The sequence below is a fragment of the Salmo trutta genome, chromosome 12, assembly GCF_901001165.1.
Source record: "Salmo trutta chromosome 12, fSalTru1.1, whole genome shotgun sequence".
In the NCBI taxonomy this organism is placed as follows: Eukaryota; Metazoa; Chordata; class Actinopteri; order Salmoniformes; family Salmonidae; genus Salmo; species Salmo trutta.
This window is the reverse complement of record NC_042968.1, coordinates 79,530,145-79,546,028: the sequence shown is the minus strand read 5'-3', so window position 1 is coordinate 79,546,028 and position 15,884 is coordinate 79,530,145. Positions and strand designations below refer to the sequence as shown.

The 15,884-nt window shown below is 47.2% G+C and overlaps 1 protein-coding gene across 4 annotated transcripts in view; it reads left to right on the top strand.

Annotated features, from left to right (window-relative positions):
* Positions 1 to 719: 719 nt before the first annotated feature.
* LOC115204318 (spectrin beta chain, non-erythrocytic 1) overlaps positions 720 to 15,884 on the top strand; it is a 105,221-nt gene continuing 90,056 nt past the window's right edge. For 3 of the 4 annotated variants that reach the window (XR_003880348.1, XM_029769787.1, XM_029769786.1), the window contains exon 1: positions 720 to 1,102. The gene's annotated coding sequence lies outside the window, so the exon portion shown is untranslated. The remainder of the gene's footprint in view (positions 1,103 to 15,884) is intronic. The other variant, XM_029769789.1, reaches the window with a different exon arrangement.

The window sequence follows — 15,884 nt, the reverse complement described above, 5'->3', positions numbered from 1 at the left end:
AACTGGTTGCTCAAGTTCTGGACTTGAAAGATTTTCTTAAATACAGTGATATCCTTGCATATACTGCACATAGGTCTCTGTATAATAGTTTTTCTAGCTTTCTTTTGTCATGTTCTGTCCTTGAAAGATTTTCTTAAATACGGTTTGTGTTTCTCATACTGTACATTCACACACTAGTCTATGGAGGTGTACCGCTAATATAGAGCTATATTATTCCGTTTCTATTTCTAAGGAGGTTGGAGGGATAAATTGCCTAAAGTTCCGATTAAAAAACATACTTGCCAGGAGGATCATATTGATGTCGGCTCGTCAGAATGACACGGTTGGGGTTCCAACACGTGAGTCACATCAGCAACTTGTACCCTACCTCACTACACTTGCAGTATTATGCAGGCCTAGCTACAATATTCATCCGCCACCATCAAAAACGTAATGTTTCTCAAGTTCACATTTGCAGAAAGGATACCGTGTATGCATGGGGCCCACAAATGACCCCAATATTTCGACTAATAAACGGAATCTGTAAGGTTGGAATCAGCCTGGTATTGTGAACCAGTGATAGCACCAGGGACAGCTCCACTGACAAGGAATCCACGCGCAACCGCTGCTATCGTGAAGAGCCTTTGAGTGTGTCTATACAGTATTTGAATGTGATTGACTGAGAAGGCTCAGCCCCCCACCCTCCCCCTCCCCATCATTCATTATTTTCTTTCTCCCTGTTGAACGAACTGGAGTAGTGGACGACCGTCGGAGGTTAGGAGGAATAGGAAGCTAAGGACATCTCTCTGATGCTGATTTATACATTATTTTTTAGATCCTTTGCGAGTACCAACATTGCTTTATCTTTATTATGTGAGATGCTAGGGCTGCTTATGTTTCGTAACACGCCGTGCTGCACAATCAGCGTGAACAGCTCTTATTCAAGGATGCGGATTTAACAGAAATGCGCTGTCAACTGGGATTTTAAACATTATCATTAACATTGAATTAAGTCACTAATGCCAGTAACCAGAGACTATATGTATGTTAGTGTTATACGTTATCAGTGACGCGGCAAAAATATAGCGAGTCTCCCGCTAACGAAGATAAACAACGAGAACGGGTAAGCGTGATTATTTTTCCTCCAACAACACCACCTCCACCAACCAGCTAACGGTAGCTAGTTAGCAAACATGGGCAAATCCTAATATTCAGGTAAAGACGTTATTGGGATGCCCTTTTTAAAATGGCACATTATTTACAAATATATTATCCATACAGTAATAAAACATTGGCTCTCAAATTGACTAGCTAACAAGGTATCTTCTATTGGCCACTTCGCCATGCTGTGTGTTGACTGGCTTTGTTTGAGTCGGTGTCTGCCAGTTAGCTTGATGACTAGCTAGCTCCTCTTGTCCTCTCTGTCTCGACCTGCCTGGGTGTCACTGTCTGATGTCCCGGTGAACATGACATTAGCCAACGTAGCCGACTCGCTCTCAGTAAATGTTTCGTTCATACCTGACCCTCAACATTCATACACGGTGCTTATATTAAACGTTTTCATTAAATGTTTGTACACCTTTGTAAATATTCTGCTGGACGAGCTTCATAGGAGTTTTGAAATGTCATTCGTAGTTATGGGTAACCCTGGCTTTTGTCTCATGAGGCCAAACAAACAGCACGATAATTATTATCTGGGGGCACCCAGGTATCTGCTGCTGGCTCACTATTGCACTGTTATATGCCTGTGGATATTATAAACTATGAACAATTTCATTATTTGCAAGATAGCTGGCCTGCTTGCTTGTTAAGTCTATATATATATATATATATATATATATATATACATACTGAACAAAAATATAAACGCAACGATTTTCCCGAGTTTCAGTTCATTTAAGGAAATTAGTCGATTGAATTAAATTCATTAGGCCCTAAACTATGGATTTCACATGACTGGGCAGGGGTGCCAGGCCCAGCCAATCTGAATGAGTTTTTCCCCACAAAAGGTTTTTATTACAGACACAAATACTGGTGCATATGGAACATGTCTGGGATATTTGATTTCAGCTCATGAAACATGGGACCAACACTTTACAAGTTGCGTTTATATTTTTGTTCAATGTATAATGCTTAAGTGGTTTATTGATGTCCACCTCCTTCCGTCAAGTCATTTTTCCTGGACAGAGACATTGTTTCCTGTATGAAGAGCATCAGTTTAGAAGCATGCAGTAGCGTAAATAAGATAATGTTATGAAAACACCATATTTCTGATTTAGTAGGAAACTAAACCGGTGTTTTGTTAGCTAAATTCTAGTCACCATTTGAGGTATGATTATGACTGTATGACCACCTACGGTGAACCTTTATGGACCAACAGCAAAAAAACACCTTATAGCAAAGCTATCCTATATCTTTCAGAAGCATACCTTTGGGGTCCCAAGCCTAGACAGACCAACTATTTTCTACTCGTACAGTATTGTGTAATCTAGATGGCTGTAGCCCAGCCGTTCGTGTTGGCTTGTTCAAGATTTGTGAAATGAAATGTTTACGTGGTGCATCACTGAGCCTAATTGCCAATGTTTCTTATGTTTGATTGCATGTTTGAATTTATGACTAGCTTGAAGGTAGGCTGTTGGTAACCTGTTTATTCTATACATTTACAGGCTTTTGTTGAGAGAGCTAGTGACTACTTCAGATCTGTTGATAGGCTATTGGACGGATGAGCGTCCTCCAGTTGTTGCCTACCCAGGGTGGACGAGGAATGGATGGATGGTTGGAAATCACTAGCTGTGGGCCCCCCATAGTGCTGATGCTCAAAATCCCTCCTATACAAGCTTGTTTCAACTCCTGCCACTCACAGGATCATTGTGCTGCAGTCAACTACATTTTCCATATGTTATTGTCCTTATCAGATGTCCAGGGTCGTCACTCGTCATTAGTTAACACAGCCAGAAAGTCAGAAATCCCAGCTATTTCTCTCATTAAAATCTGATTTTAAACAGAACCCAAACCTTAATCCAAACATTTGCTACACTGCTAACCTCATGCCAAACCTTTAATTAAGACCAAAAAGCACATTTATGTTTTCATGAATTTTAACGATGTAGGCACTTTGTGGCTGGGTTAACTAGTGGGAACCAATGTGCAGGTCTTGAGGCAACAATTACTAATTTTAAACATAAAGTACAGACTTCAGTCTGCCATTGAGATAAAAGGCAAATAGCCTACAGTTTTCCCCTTTCTGTTTCGGCATATTCTTCGGTTTTAGAATTTGGTGGTTGAATCAACTCGAGCACCTCTTGATATTTGAGTGTTGCTCTCAGCCTCTTCAGCAGGATTCATTATAATCTGCTCAATGAAGATTGTTGTTCTGACATCATCTCAAGTTTATTTTTTTTCAAGATTGAATGTGGATGTACCAATGTGTGGTCAATAGTCCACAATCACAGCAAATTTAAACACATTGAAGAGGTTAAGAGATGGAGAAAACATGAATACCTGCAGGCGTAGACTACTTGAGGACCAGAGTGATGTCCTCCTGGTTGGGTTTTGTATTGAGTCATTGGTTCACTGGGCTTTCCATAATGCTTCAATAAATTGTCCTTTATAATTACTTGACACTACTCTACACTACTCATCTCTACTTGTCTACTCTACATGATGCTCATTGACTAGAGGGATTCATTTTCAAGACCCTTGCTATCTACTGGAGCCTCTTGGGTGTTCCATGGTCTGTCATAGAGTTGCTATCTACTGGAGTCTCTTGGGTGTTCCATGGTCTGTCATAGAGTTGCTATCTACTGGAGTCTCTTGGGTGTTCCATGGTCTGTCATAGAGTTGATATCTACTGGAACCTCTTGGGTGTTCCATGGTCTGTCATAGAGTTGCTATCTACTGGAGTCTCTTGGGTGTTCCATGGTCTGTCATAGAGTTGCTATCTACTGGAGTCTCTTGGGTGTTCCATGGTCTGTCATAGAGTTGATATCTACTGGAGCCTCTTGGGTGTTCCATGGTCTGTCATAGAGTTGCTATCTACTGGAGCCTCTTGGGTGTTCCATGGTCTGTCATAGAGTTGATATCTACTGGAGCCTCTTGGGTGTTCCATGGTCTGTCATAGAGTTGATATCTACTGGAGTCTCTTGGGTGTTCCATGGTCTGTCATAGAGTTGATATCTACTGGAGCCTCTTGGGTGTTCCATGGTCTGTCATAGAGTTGATATCTACTGGAGCCTCTTGGGTGTTCCATGGTCTGTCATAGAGTTGATATCTACTGGAGCCTCTTGGGTGTTCCATGGTCTGTCATAGAGTTGATATCTACTGGAGCCTCTTGGGTGTTCCATGGTCTGTCATAGAGTTGATATCTACTGGAGCCTCTTGGGTGTTCCATGGTCTGTCATAGAGTTGATATCTACTGGAGCCTCTTGGGTGTTCCATGGTCTGTCATAGAGTTGATATCTACTGGAGCCTCTTGGGTGTTTGTCTCCCACATCATCCGTCCAGTTATCCAAGGCAGGCAGGAGTTTTGCTACTCTGGATAGAGTGGGTGAGCGACGGGGGTTGGAATATTTTACAAGTTGTGGACACATCCTTGGGCCTTGTGATTCCTTATTATTTCTGGCGTCTCTGGAGTCCATGCTGGGCTTGTGAAATTCATCCTTCCCAGTTTTACTGTAGCTTGGAGAAGTCTGTTAGAGCTCCTTTGAGCCATCTCAAGTAAAGAAGCAACAATCTGTCCAACTGATAGGGTGCACATTGCCTTAAATGGAGAAGGGCCTGAGGTTCAGAGCTGGTACATGGTGTATCGAGAGCTCAGGCTGAATGACTGTAGGGAAATCTGATGAATGAGCCCATATTAGAATCTGTGAGGTTCTCAGTGACTGTGATTAGGCTAAAGGTCTGTTACCCAAGTGGAGAGCCAACCCTGACCCTGACCTTACCTATAAGTCTCATGACCCGGGCCCTGTGGTATTTGTGTTGACGGTCACAAGACTGTGAAGGAGTGCATTGGAGCACATCCCATGACTGACTTCTGCCAGTTTGGCTAAATTACTAATTCAAACACAGTACAATAAGGGAGGGTGATAGAGAGGATGAGAGTAGTGAGCTCACTGGTTTAAAGACCATAGCTTCTGTCAAAGTGACAGTCCATATGGGGCCATATAACAGATGTCTATTAAAGAGCGAGGGCGCTTTCAAGGTTTGTAATTGCATTGCGGTGGGTCAGGCCACAAAGAAATTGGCACTGATTGGCCTATATGAAAAATACTGAAGTCAAGATCAAACAAATAGCTTCACACTAAACTTGACTCTTGTATTGGAATGTAGCCTAAATGCCCAACTCCTGGCCAGTCACTATATAATTAGCCTATTGCACAGTCATGTCATTTCTGTTACCCACTGTAGAGCAATGAATGATAGCTTCAGTTCGCGCTGGGCGATAAATTCCAATGAATAGAATTTGATATATGTTTTCACGCGATATTCCAAATGCCTGTATCACAAGAAACAATGTTTTGCTATTTATTGTTTTTATGAGCGTTTGTCTGCTTGGTCTCGTGTTGTATTTTTTGTCTTGTCTCTTTTGGTGCTGTGTGCACCTCCCCATTTACACCAGAGATCTGTATATAATGAAGAGATGCACCTCCCCATTTACACCAGAGATCTGTATATAATGAAGAGATGCACCTCCCCATTTACACCAGAGATCTGTATATAATGAAGAGATGCACCTCCCCATTTACACCAGAGATCTGTATATAATGAAGAGATGCACCTCCCCATTTACACCAGAGATCTGTATATAATGAAGAGATGCACCTCCCCATTTACACCAGAGATCTGTATATAATGAAGAGATGCACCTCCCCATTTACACCAGAGATCTGTATATAATGAAGAGATGCACCTCCCCATTTACACCAGAGATCTGATTATAATGAAGAGATGCACCTCCCCATTTACACCAGAGATCTGTATATAATGAAGAGATGCACCTCCCCATTTACACCAGAGATCTGTATATAATGAAGAGATGCACCTCCCCATTTACACCAGAGATCTGTATATAATGAAGAGATGCACCTCCCCATTTACACCAGAGATCTGTATATAATGAAGAGATGCACCTCCCCATTTACACCAGAGATCTGTATATAATGAAGAGATGCACCTCCCCATTTACACCAGAGATCTGTATATAATGAAGAGATGCATCTCCCCATTTACACCAGAGATCTGTATATAATGAAGAGATGCACCTCCCCATTTACAACCAGAGATCTGTATATAATGAAGAGATGCATCTCCCCATTTACACCAGAGATCTGTATATAATGAAGAGATGCACCTCCCCATTTACACCAGAGATCTGTATATAATGAAGAGATGCACCTCCCCATTTACACCAGAGATCTGTATATAATGAAGCGATGCACCTCCCCATTTACACCAGAGATCTGTATATAATGAAGAGATGCACCTCCCCATTTACACCAGAGATCTGTATATAATGAAGAGATGCACCTCCCCATTTACACCAGAGATCTGTATATAATGAAGAGATGCATCTCCGACCTGACAATGGGAGTCGTTGTCCCAAAGCCTGGAAGGCAGGCGACAAGCTTAGGTCCAAAATAAGCCCATAGAAACGCATTGGGCTTATTTTGGACAGATTTTAGTGAGAGTGATACCTAGGGTTCACACACACCAAGCCCCTCCCCCTGCCTCTCACACCAACACATCTTCCTCTCCCATAGAAACGCATTGGGCTTATTTTGGACAGATTTTAGTGAGAGTGATACCTAGGGTTCACACACACCAAGCCCCTCCCCCTGCCTCTCACACCAACACATCTTCCTCTCTGACAAGTGGTCTCAACTCGCTATTTCAATTTGAGGTTTGGTCCAACAGAATGGGTCATATGGACACTGAAACACAGAGACATTATTTTACTGTAAAAGAGAAGTTACCTTTTCTAACTCTACCCTTTTTATGTCTCAACTACTCAGATTCCACACAGAACAGACACTACTAAACGGGAGTAGAAATGAACATTGACTCTGCAAAATGAATGCTCAGTTTGTGGTGTGCTGCATTGGGGTACCGCTAGCATCATTTTATTCAAAGACTTATACTAGCTGTCTAGTCTGTGTTTTATACATGTCCAATAAACATAACACAATTATTAGCAACTCATTCTCATTTCGAGAAATAAGGCAGGCCACTTGATTTCAACATCTGAACAAAGTGGACAGGCTAACATGCTTTTCAAACCGTTGGAGACCGACAGAGGGGTATGTTAATAACAATTCAACTGTTCTACCTTGTTAGCTAGTAAATACATCCAAGTTGGCTAAACTTGAAATATAAAGATTAGCTGGCTAATCACTCGTACCTGGGCTTGAGAGATTGTTGATGAGACCTGTGTTCATTTTCTATATCCTAATGCATGTTACAAGAAGTTAGTCATTATTAGTGAATGTGCATTATGCATGGTTCTGGTTACATTTGTAACAAAAAATGGCATTTAATAGACTTGAAAGCCAGATCAGTGACTATTGCAAAAAAAAAACAGGTTGAACTATTTTGATAAAATCATTTAATTATTAGTGGGTCTATGGTTCGAATTCAGGCTGTATCCTAACCGGCTGTGATTTGGAGTCCCACAGGGCTGTGCACAATTGGGCCAGCATCATCCGGGGTAGGCCGTCATTGTAAATAAGAATTTGTTCTTAACTGACTTGCCTAGTTAAATAAAGGTTATGGTTGTGGAAGGCTTATATTTAGACATTTACATTTACATTTAAGTCATTTAGCAGACGCTCTTATCCAGAGCGACTTACAAATTGGTGCATTCACCTTATGATATCCAGTGGAACAACCACTTTACAATAGTGCATCTAAATTTAGCCTAGATATAACTTCACAAGCCCTGAATTCATTAGATTATTGCTGACTGTTTCAAATGTAGTGTATTTGACCTTTAATTGTACAACAACGCATATTTAGAGAAAACATTTTTAAAAAACGAGAAAACAGTACCAATCAAAAGTTTGGACACCTCAAATATAAAATATATTTAGATTTGTTTAACAATTTTTTTGGTTACTATTAGATGCCATATGTGTTATTTCATAGTTTTGATATCTTCACTGTTATTCTACATTGTAGAAAATAGTACAATTAAAGAAAAATCTTTGAATGAGTAGGTGTGTCCATACTTTTGACTGGTACTGTATGTTGTGAATTGCCCGTAAGTTAGAAATAAAATTGAGATTTGATTTTTAGGTCATATCGCCCAGCCCTACTGTAGCTTCAGTTATTGCTTGTCCCATGTGGAGAAATGTCTTGAGCGATTTTCCATGATTATCCAGGTCCGTCCTCTACAATATTGATCTGCTCCGTTCTCTGGGCATTTCATACATTTCAGTTGACATTCTGTGGTTGTAGCCGTCATGGTCTTGCAACTTTTGCTAAAAGGTGTTCCATATTAATCACAAATGACTTGGAGCTAATCACAAATGGGAAAATAGGCCTGATGAGTGAGAGTGAGTCTCCGGTGAGTCATGGTCACATTACATGACATGTATAGGAACTGTCATTTGTGTGGCTATGTCTGAGTCTGTTCCAGTGTATTGAGCTTGTAGTATATTATTCCTGTAGAGGAGGTGGGCGTTCTATATAGAAGAAGGTATGTGTGTGCGTTCCATGGGTGAATGCATGACGTGAGTGAGCAGCAATGGCATGATCACTGTCGTTGAATGAGTGAATCAATCTGGCTAATGAGAGAGGGTTTTGAATGGTCACTGATGGGAAAATGAAACAGATATTTGATGGAGAGATGAGTTTGGGTGTTAGAGGTGCTGAAGTGATTGAGTTGAATATGAGAGTATGTCATGGAGAGGGTGATCTCTGACGTGTGTGTGTGTGTGTGTGTGTGTGTGTGTGTGTGTGTGTGTGTGTGTGTGTGTGTGTGTGTGTGCGGAGGACACCGTGTTGGTGAGCAGGCTGCGGGGGGGGATGCAGGCGCTGGGCGCTGGAGTGTTTGATGAATGTGATGTTACAGGTAGACAATAGGCCACCGCTACCCTATTCAACAGAGCATTCAGGCCTGGATCAGCCTCTCTGTGATGGCCCTGTGATACATGTATGTCTCTGGCCGCCTCATTTCTGCAAACAGGAAAGGCGCAAGCTTCTGGCCCCTGTCTCTGCTGACTCCTCCATTGTGTGGGGCCACTGTGGCGGAATAGGCTTTGTGCTGAGCTTTTTGGGGATCTCACCCCCATCTCTGTTCTACCCCATCTGAGCCTGACAGGAGGACATGGAGCCAGAGAGGGGTTACCCCCCCCCCAGGAGAGGAAAGGCCATCAGCTGATGTGAAGTGTGTAGAGGGGGGATTGCTGCAGTGATTAACATTCCTGTTGATTAGCATATAGTCATAGAGAAATTCTATCATCCAGTGCAGTGGGGGGTTGGTCTGGGCGGCCATGCAGCTCCAGGACTGGTAGAACTAAATGATTTGATCAGCAGTGTGTGTGTTATTAAAGGCGTCCGCATGCTTCCCATCCCAAAAAGTTTGGAACAGTTCATTTTGTGATATTTTTGTTAATTTTGGTTTTCGGACAAAAAAGCCACATTTCGGCAGCCGAAGTCTACGCCCCTTCGTCATTGGTTAACCTAGGGATTCTTCAATTAAGTGTTTGTCATTAAACTATTGACGTGTTTTCATGCACATTTTTCCACATGAGAAATACGGCACCAAACGTCTTCGTTTGATGTAAAATTGCGCGACTAAGATCTCTGCAAAAATGTATTGAGTTATCTTCATTTTGACTATCTTGAGGAAGTGGCTACGGCGTCTCAAGATGGACAAACAGTACTATACAAGCGAAGGTCTTTTAAGGGAGTATGCGAATACACTAATTCGGTTTGCCCAGTCGAGTTCGGCTAGGCGCCAGCCAAACCGAAGCATGCGAAAGACTCCCTGTATTCTCTCTGCCTGTCTTGAAAAAGGGAGCTAAAGAATTGTTGTGCTGGAGCTTCTAGCTCCTGTCTGTCTTGGTGAGGGAGTGTGGCTCCATCCCCCTGGTGTAGGGTTGCCTGCGTGCCCGTCTGGCATGTTGTGCACTGGGCTAATTCCCTCCAGGCGACTGTGCTGGGCTCCATTTCTCCCTCTCCCTGATTATCTGGGAAAACAGACCAGCTAAGGAGGAAAGCAGGTCAGGGAGGGGAGAAGGGAAGGGGGGAGAAGGGAAGGGGGGAGAGTAGTGATTGAGACAAAGAGACGTGGCGGTGATGCTGCTTTCTCTGTCCTGCTTTACCTCGGAGCTCGCATCATTCTCCTGAAAGTGATCTCCTCTCCTGGTGTCTGGCTGGTCAGAGGCTAGGCGGGCCTCTCAACGCAGCACAGCTCAGAACCCCAGAGGCGTTTCTGAATGCCTTGTTTTCATGTTTGGCATTAGTAAAGAGCTATTCATCTGAACCACCGCACAGACATGCCCCCTTACATTATGTTTGTGTTGTATGTGTCGCGTGTTTGACAGGGGGATGGGCAGGAGCTTCACAGTTTTTGTTGCCACCAAACACACCAGCCTTCCTCCAATTCTAGAAAGAATAGCCTGTTTCCTACTAACTGTTACGCCTAAAGCAGGGTTTTTATATTGGGGATTATCTTGTGGGCAGCAGAGCAGGATGAGAGCTTTGGGAGCGTTCCTCCCTCTCCTGTCTCAAATTATTCATTCATTCATTCATTCTGCTCAACATGGCAGGAAGAGACTACTGCTCTCATGTTCCAGTGCTGCTGTGTCACAACACTAGCAATTCTATCTCCAAATATGTCGCCTGCTTTATTACAGATGTATTACCCCTTAATAATACCCTTATTGATAAAGGATTTCTAAGAGCCTTTATTGTATAATTTCACATCTTTCAGAGTCCCATTACAAAAGGATATCCTGTTTTTCATGGTGTATAGGAGAGTTCTACAGGGCTCAGTGTCCTAGCCCTCCACCATCTTAGCCCCCCATTCCAGCTGTGACATGTTGTTGGTTTGATTATGACCACTACACTGTGTGTGTGTTTGTTTGCCCTCTGATGGCTCTGTTAATTAAAGGGTCACAAGGTGATTATCCAGGTCATATTGTAGCACGTTAAAGGAAAACTCCACCCAAAAACAATCCTTTTGTTTCTGTTTCATTAGTCCATTGTTGATATATTCCCAACATGTTTTTCATGTCAGCTATCAACTTTTCAAGATATATAACTTTCGAAGCCGGTATGATGCATTTTGCCTCATATAATGCAATGTTTTTCATCATATGATGGAAAATGCGTCTTACCAGCTGTATTTCTGTCTTTTGAAAGTTATTTATCCTAACTTGATTGCTGACATGCAAAACATTTTGGGACCATATCAACAATGGACTAATGAAACAAATACCAAAAGATAGTTTTTGGGTGAAATGTTCCTTTAATTAAGGACAACCATGACAAATGTAGTAAATCATCCATTATTTGGGTTTAGGGGTCAAAGGTTTGTCCCATAAATCCACTGCAGCGGCTCGGCAGACGTAAACATGCTCAGGCACCATAATGGCTATCAACACGAGGCAGGCGCTCAATGAAGGGGAGGAGAAGAGAGGACGGGGCCCGGGGTAGGGCTAGGGGAGAGGAGGGGGGCCGGGGTAGGGTTAGGGGAGAGGAGGGGGGCCGGGGTAGGGCTAGGGGAGAGGAGGGCTAGGGGAGAGGAGGGGGGCCGGGGTAGGGTTAGGGGAGAGGAGGGGGGCCGGGGTAGGGCTAGGGGAGAGGAGGGCTAGGGGAGAGGAGGGGGGCCAGGGTAGGGTTAGGGGAGAGGAGGGGGGCCGGGGTAGGGCTAGGGGAGAGGAGGGCTAGGGGAGAGGAGGGGGGCCGGGGTAGGGCTAGGGGAGAGGAGGGCTAGGGGAGAGGAGGGGGGGCCGGGGTAGGGCTAGGGGAGAGTAGGGGGGCCGGGGTAGGGCTAGGGGAGAGGAGGACTAGGGGAGAGAAGGGGGGCCGGGGTAGGGCTAGGGGAGAGGAGGGGGGCCGGGGTAGGGCTAGGGGAGAGGAGGACTAGGGGAGAGGAGGGGGGGCCGGGGTAGGGCTAGGGGAGAGGAGGGGGGTAGGGCTAGGGGAGAGGAGGGCTAGGGGAGAGGAGGGGGGCCGGGGTAGGGCTAGGGGAGAGGAGGGCTAGGGGAGAGGGGGGCCGGGGTAGGGTTAGGGGAGAGGGGGGTAGGGCTAGGGGAGAGGAGGGCTAGGGGAGAGGAGGGGGGCCGGGGTAGGGCTAGGGGAGAGGAGGCGGGCCGGGGTAGGGCTAGGGGAGAGGAGGGGGGCCGGGGTAGGGTTAGGGGAGAGGAGGGGGGCCGGGGTAGGGTTAGGGGAGAGGAGGGGGGGCCGGGGTAGGGCTAGGGGAGAGGAGGGGGGCCGGGGTAGGGTTAGGGGAGAGGAGGGGGGCCGGGGTAGGGCTAGGGGAGAGGAGGGGGGCCGAGGTAGGGTTAGGGGAGAGGAGGGGGGCCGGGGTAGGGCTAGGGGAGAGGAGGGGGGCCGGGGTAGGGTTATTGAAAGGAGAGGGGGGCTAGGGGAGAGGAGGGGGGCTGGGGTAGGGCTATTGAAAGGAGAGGGGGGCCAGGGAATGAGGGGGAGGCATAAAGCTGATCTGATCAAAACAGAGAGAAGGTTATACATTAGCTGTAGAACAACATACATTAAGGATGATTAGAGAGGTCTTGTCTCATTAAGGGTGGTCACGATCTCATTAAGGTTGATAAGAGAGGTGTTGGTGTGTTGGTGGTGTGTGAGTCGGATGATTTGTGTGATGGGAATGAATATGACTGTAAAGTAGAGGGTATTCCTGGGTATGTAGTTTGTGTATTTAAAGACAGTGTGTGTGAGAGCTGTGGACTCTCCCCAGTCTGGCTAGTTTGTGTGGAGCAGACTGTCCTAACAAAGCCCTGTCATCTCATCCCCAGCAGGCAGGCAGACACTCCCCCTGGGTCCTGTGTTTGGCCCTCCCTCCCCAGCTCTAAGCCCTATTGATTTATGTCCCCTACAATTCATCACCTTATCAGTGACCAGGGGAATATTGTAATTAACCATTAGATAGCAGAGAAGGCCATTTTAAACTGTTGTTTTTTACATTTATGAATTGGGCTTATCTGAGGCACGGTCTGTTGATATGATTAGTGTATTGACGCAGGATGTGTTTTGGGGGATAGTGGTGACAGCCAGGTATCATGGTGAAAAATAGCAGAATGGAATGTCTTCTTTTTGCCTCATTAACTTATGGGATGCTGTTTTAGAGGTTGTGAGCCGGTGTGTGACGTTGTGTCGGAGGAGGCTGTGTGTGTCGGAGCCTGTGTCAGACGGAGGCTGTGTTCTGAGGTTGTATCTATTCTAGGCTGAGAGTGGGAGGCTGGCTGTGTCGGAGCCTGTGTCAGACGGAGGCTGTGTTCTGAGGTTGTATCTATTCTAGGCTGAGAGTGGGAGGCTGGCTGTGTCGGAGCCTGTGTCAGACGGAGGCTGTGTTCTGAGGTTGTATCTATTCTAGGCTGAGAGTGGGAGGCTGGCTGTGTCAGAGCCTGTGTCAGACGGAGGCTGTGTTCTGAGGTTGTATCTATTCTAGGCTGAGAGTGGGAGGCTGGCTGTGTCGGAGCCTGTGTCAGACGGAGGCTGTGTTCTGAGGTTGTATCTATTCTAGGCTGAGAGTGGGAGGCTGGCTGTGTCGGAGCCTGTGTCAGACGGAGGCTGTGTTCTGAGGTTGTATCTATTCTAGGCTGAGAGTGGGAGGCTGGCTGTGTCGGAGCCTGTGTCAGACGGAAGCTGTGTTCTGAGGTTGTATCTATTCTAGGCTGAGAGTGGGAGGCTGGCTGTGTCGGAGCCTGTGTCAGACGGAGGCTGTGTTCTGAGGTTGTATCTATTCTAGGCTGAGAGTGGGAGGCTGGCTGTGTCGGAGCCTGTGTCAGACGGAGGCTGTGTTCTGAGGTTGTATCTATTCTAGGCTGAGAGTGGGAGGCTGGCTGTGTCGGAGCCTGTGTCAGACGGAGGCTGTGTTCTGAGGTTGTATCTATTCTAGGCTGAGAGTGGGAGGCTGGCTGTGTCGGAGCCTGTGTCAGACGGAGGCTGTGTTCTGAGGTTGTATCTATTCTAGGCTGAGAGTGGGAGGCTGGCTGTGTCGGAGCCTGTGTCAGACGGAGGCTGTGTGTCGTAGCCTACATCATAGCCTGTGTTGTAGGATGGGTGGTGTATGTATTGTAGGCTCTGTCCTGTATGGGAGTCAGTGTCATAGTGGGTCAGGGGATTGTGTGTCTGGATTAGGGGTGATTAGTACAGACACTGAGCCCCAACTCCTCCTAGCCACAATGGGGATTACTCCCCCAGTCCCTTAGTCCCCTCTCCTTCCCCCTAGTCCGCTCTCCTTGCCCCTAGTCCGCTCTCCTTCCCCCTAGTCCGCTCTCCTTCCCCCTAGTCCGCTCTCCTTCCCCCTAGTCCGCTCTCCTTGCCCCTAGTCCGCTCTCCTTCCCCCTAGTCCGCTCTCCTTCCCCCAGTCCGCTCTCCTTGCCCCTAGTCCGCTCTCCTTGCCCCTAGTCCGCTCTCCTTCCCCCTAGTCTGCTCTCCTTCCCCCTAGTCTGCTCTCCTTGCACCAGTCCGCTCTCCTTGCCCCCAGTCCGCTCTCCTTGCCCCCAGTCCGCTCTCCTTGCCCCTAGTCCGCTGTCCTTGCCCCTAGTCCGCTGTCCTTGCCCCTAGTCCGCTGTCCTTGCCCCTAGTCCGCTGTCCTTGCCTCTAGTCTGCTCTCCTTGCCCCTAGTCTGCTCTCCTTCCCCCTAGTCCGCTCTCCTTGCCCCTAGTCCGCTCTCCTTCCCCCTAGTCTGCTCTCCTTCCCCCTAGTCCGCTCTCCTTGCCCCTAGTCCGCTCTCCTTCCCCCTAGTCTGCTCTCCTTCCCCCTAGTCCGCTCTCCTTGCCCCTAGTCCGCTCTCCTTCCCCCTAGTCTGCTCTCCTTGCCCCTAGTCCGCTGTCCTTGCCCCTAGTCTGCTCTCCTTGCCCCTAGTCTGCTCTCCTTGCCCCTTGTCCGCTCTCCTTGCCCCTAGTCTGCTTTCCTTCCCCCTAGTCCGCTCTCCTTCCCCCTAGTCTGCTCTCCTTCCCCCTAGTCTGCTCTCCTTCCCCCTAGTCCGCTCTCCTTGCCCCTAGTCTGCTCTCCTTCCCCCTAGTCTGCTCTCCTTGCCCCTAGTCCGCTCTCCTTCCCCCTAGTCTGCTCTCCTTCCCCCTAGTCTGCTCTCCTCCCCCCTAGTCTGCTCTCCTTCCCCCTAGTCCGCTCTCCTTGCCCCTAGTCCGCTCTCCTTCCCCCTAGTCTGCTCTCCTTGCCCCTAGTCCGCTCTCCTTCCCCCTAGTCTGCTCTCCTTGCCCCTAGTCCGCTGTCCTTGCCCCTAGTCTGCTCTCCTTGCCCCTAGTCTGCTCTCCTTCCCCCTAGTCTGCTCTCCTTCCCCCTAGTCTGCTCTCCTTGCCCTCCAGTCCGCTGTCCTTCCCTTCCATTGCGCTCTCCGTCTCCTCTCCATCCCCTCTCCTTCCCCCTAGTCCCCTACTGCCCCAGTCCCGTCTCCTTCCCCTACTGCCCCAGTCCCCTCTGTCTCCTACTGCCCCAGTCCCATCTCAGTCCCCTACTGCCCCAGTCCTGTCTCAGTCCCCTACTGCCCCAGTCCCGTCTCCTTCCCCCTACTCCCCAGTCCCCTCTCCTTCCCCTACTGCCCCAGTCCCCTCTCCTTCCCCTACTGCCCCAGTCCCGTTTCAGTCCCCTACTGCCCCAGTCCCATTTCAGTCCCCTACTGCCCCAGCCCCATCTCCTTCCCCTACTGCCCCAGTCCCATCTCCTTCCCCCTACTCCCCCAGTCCCCTCTCCTT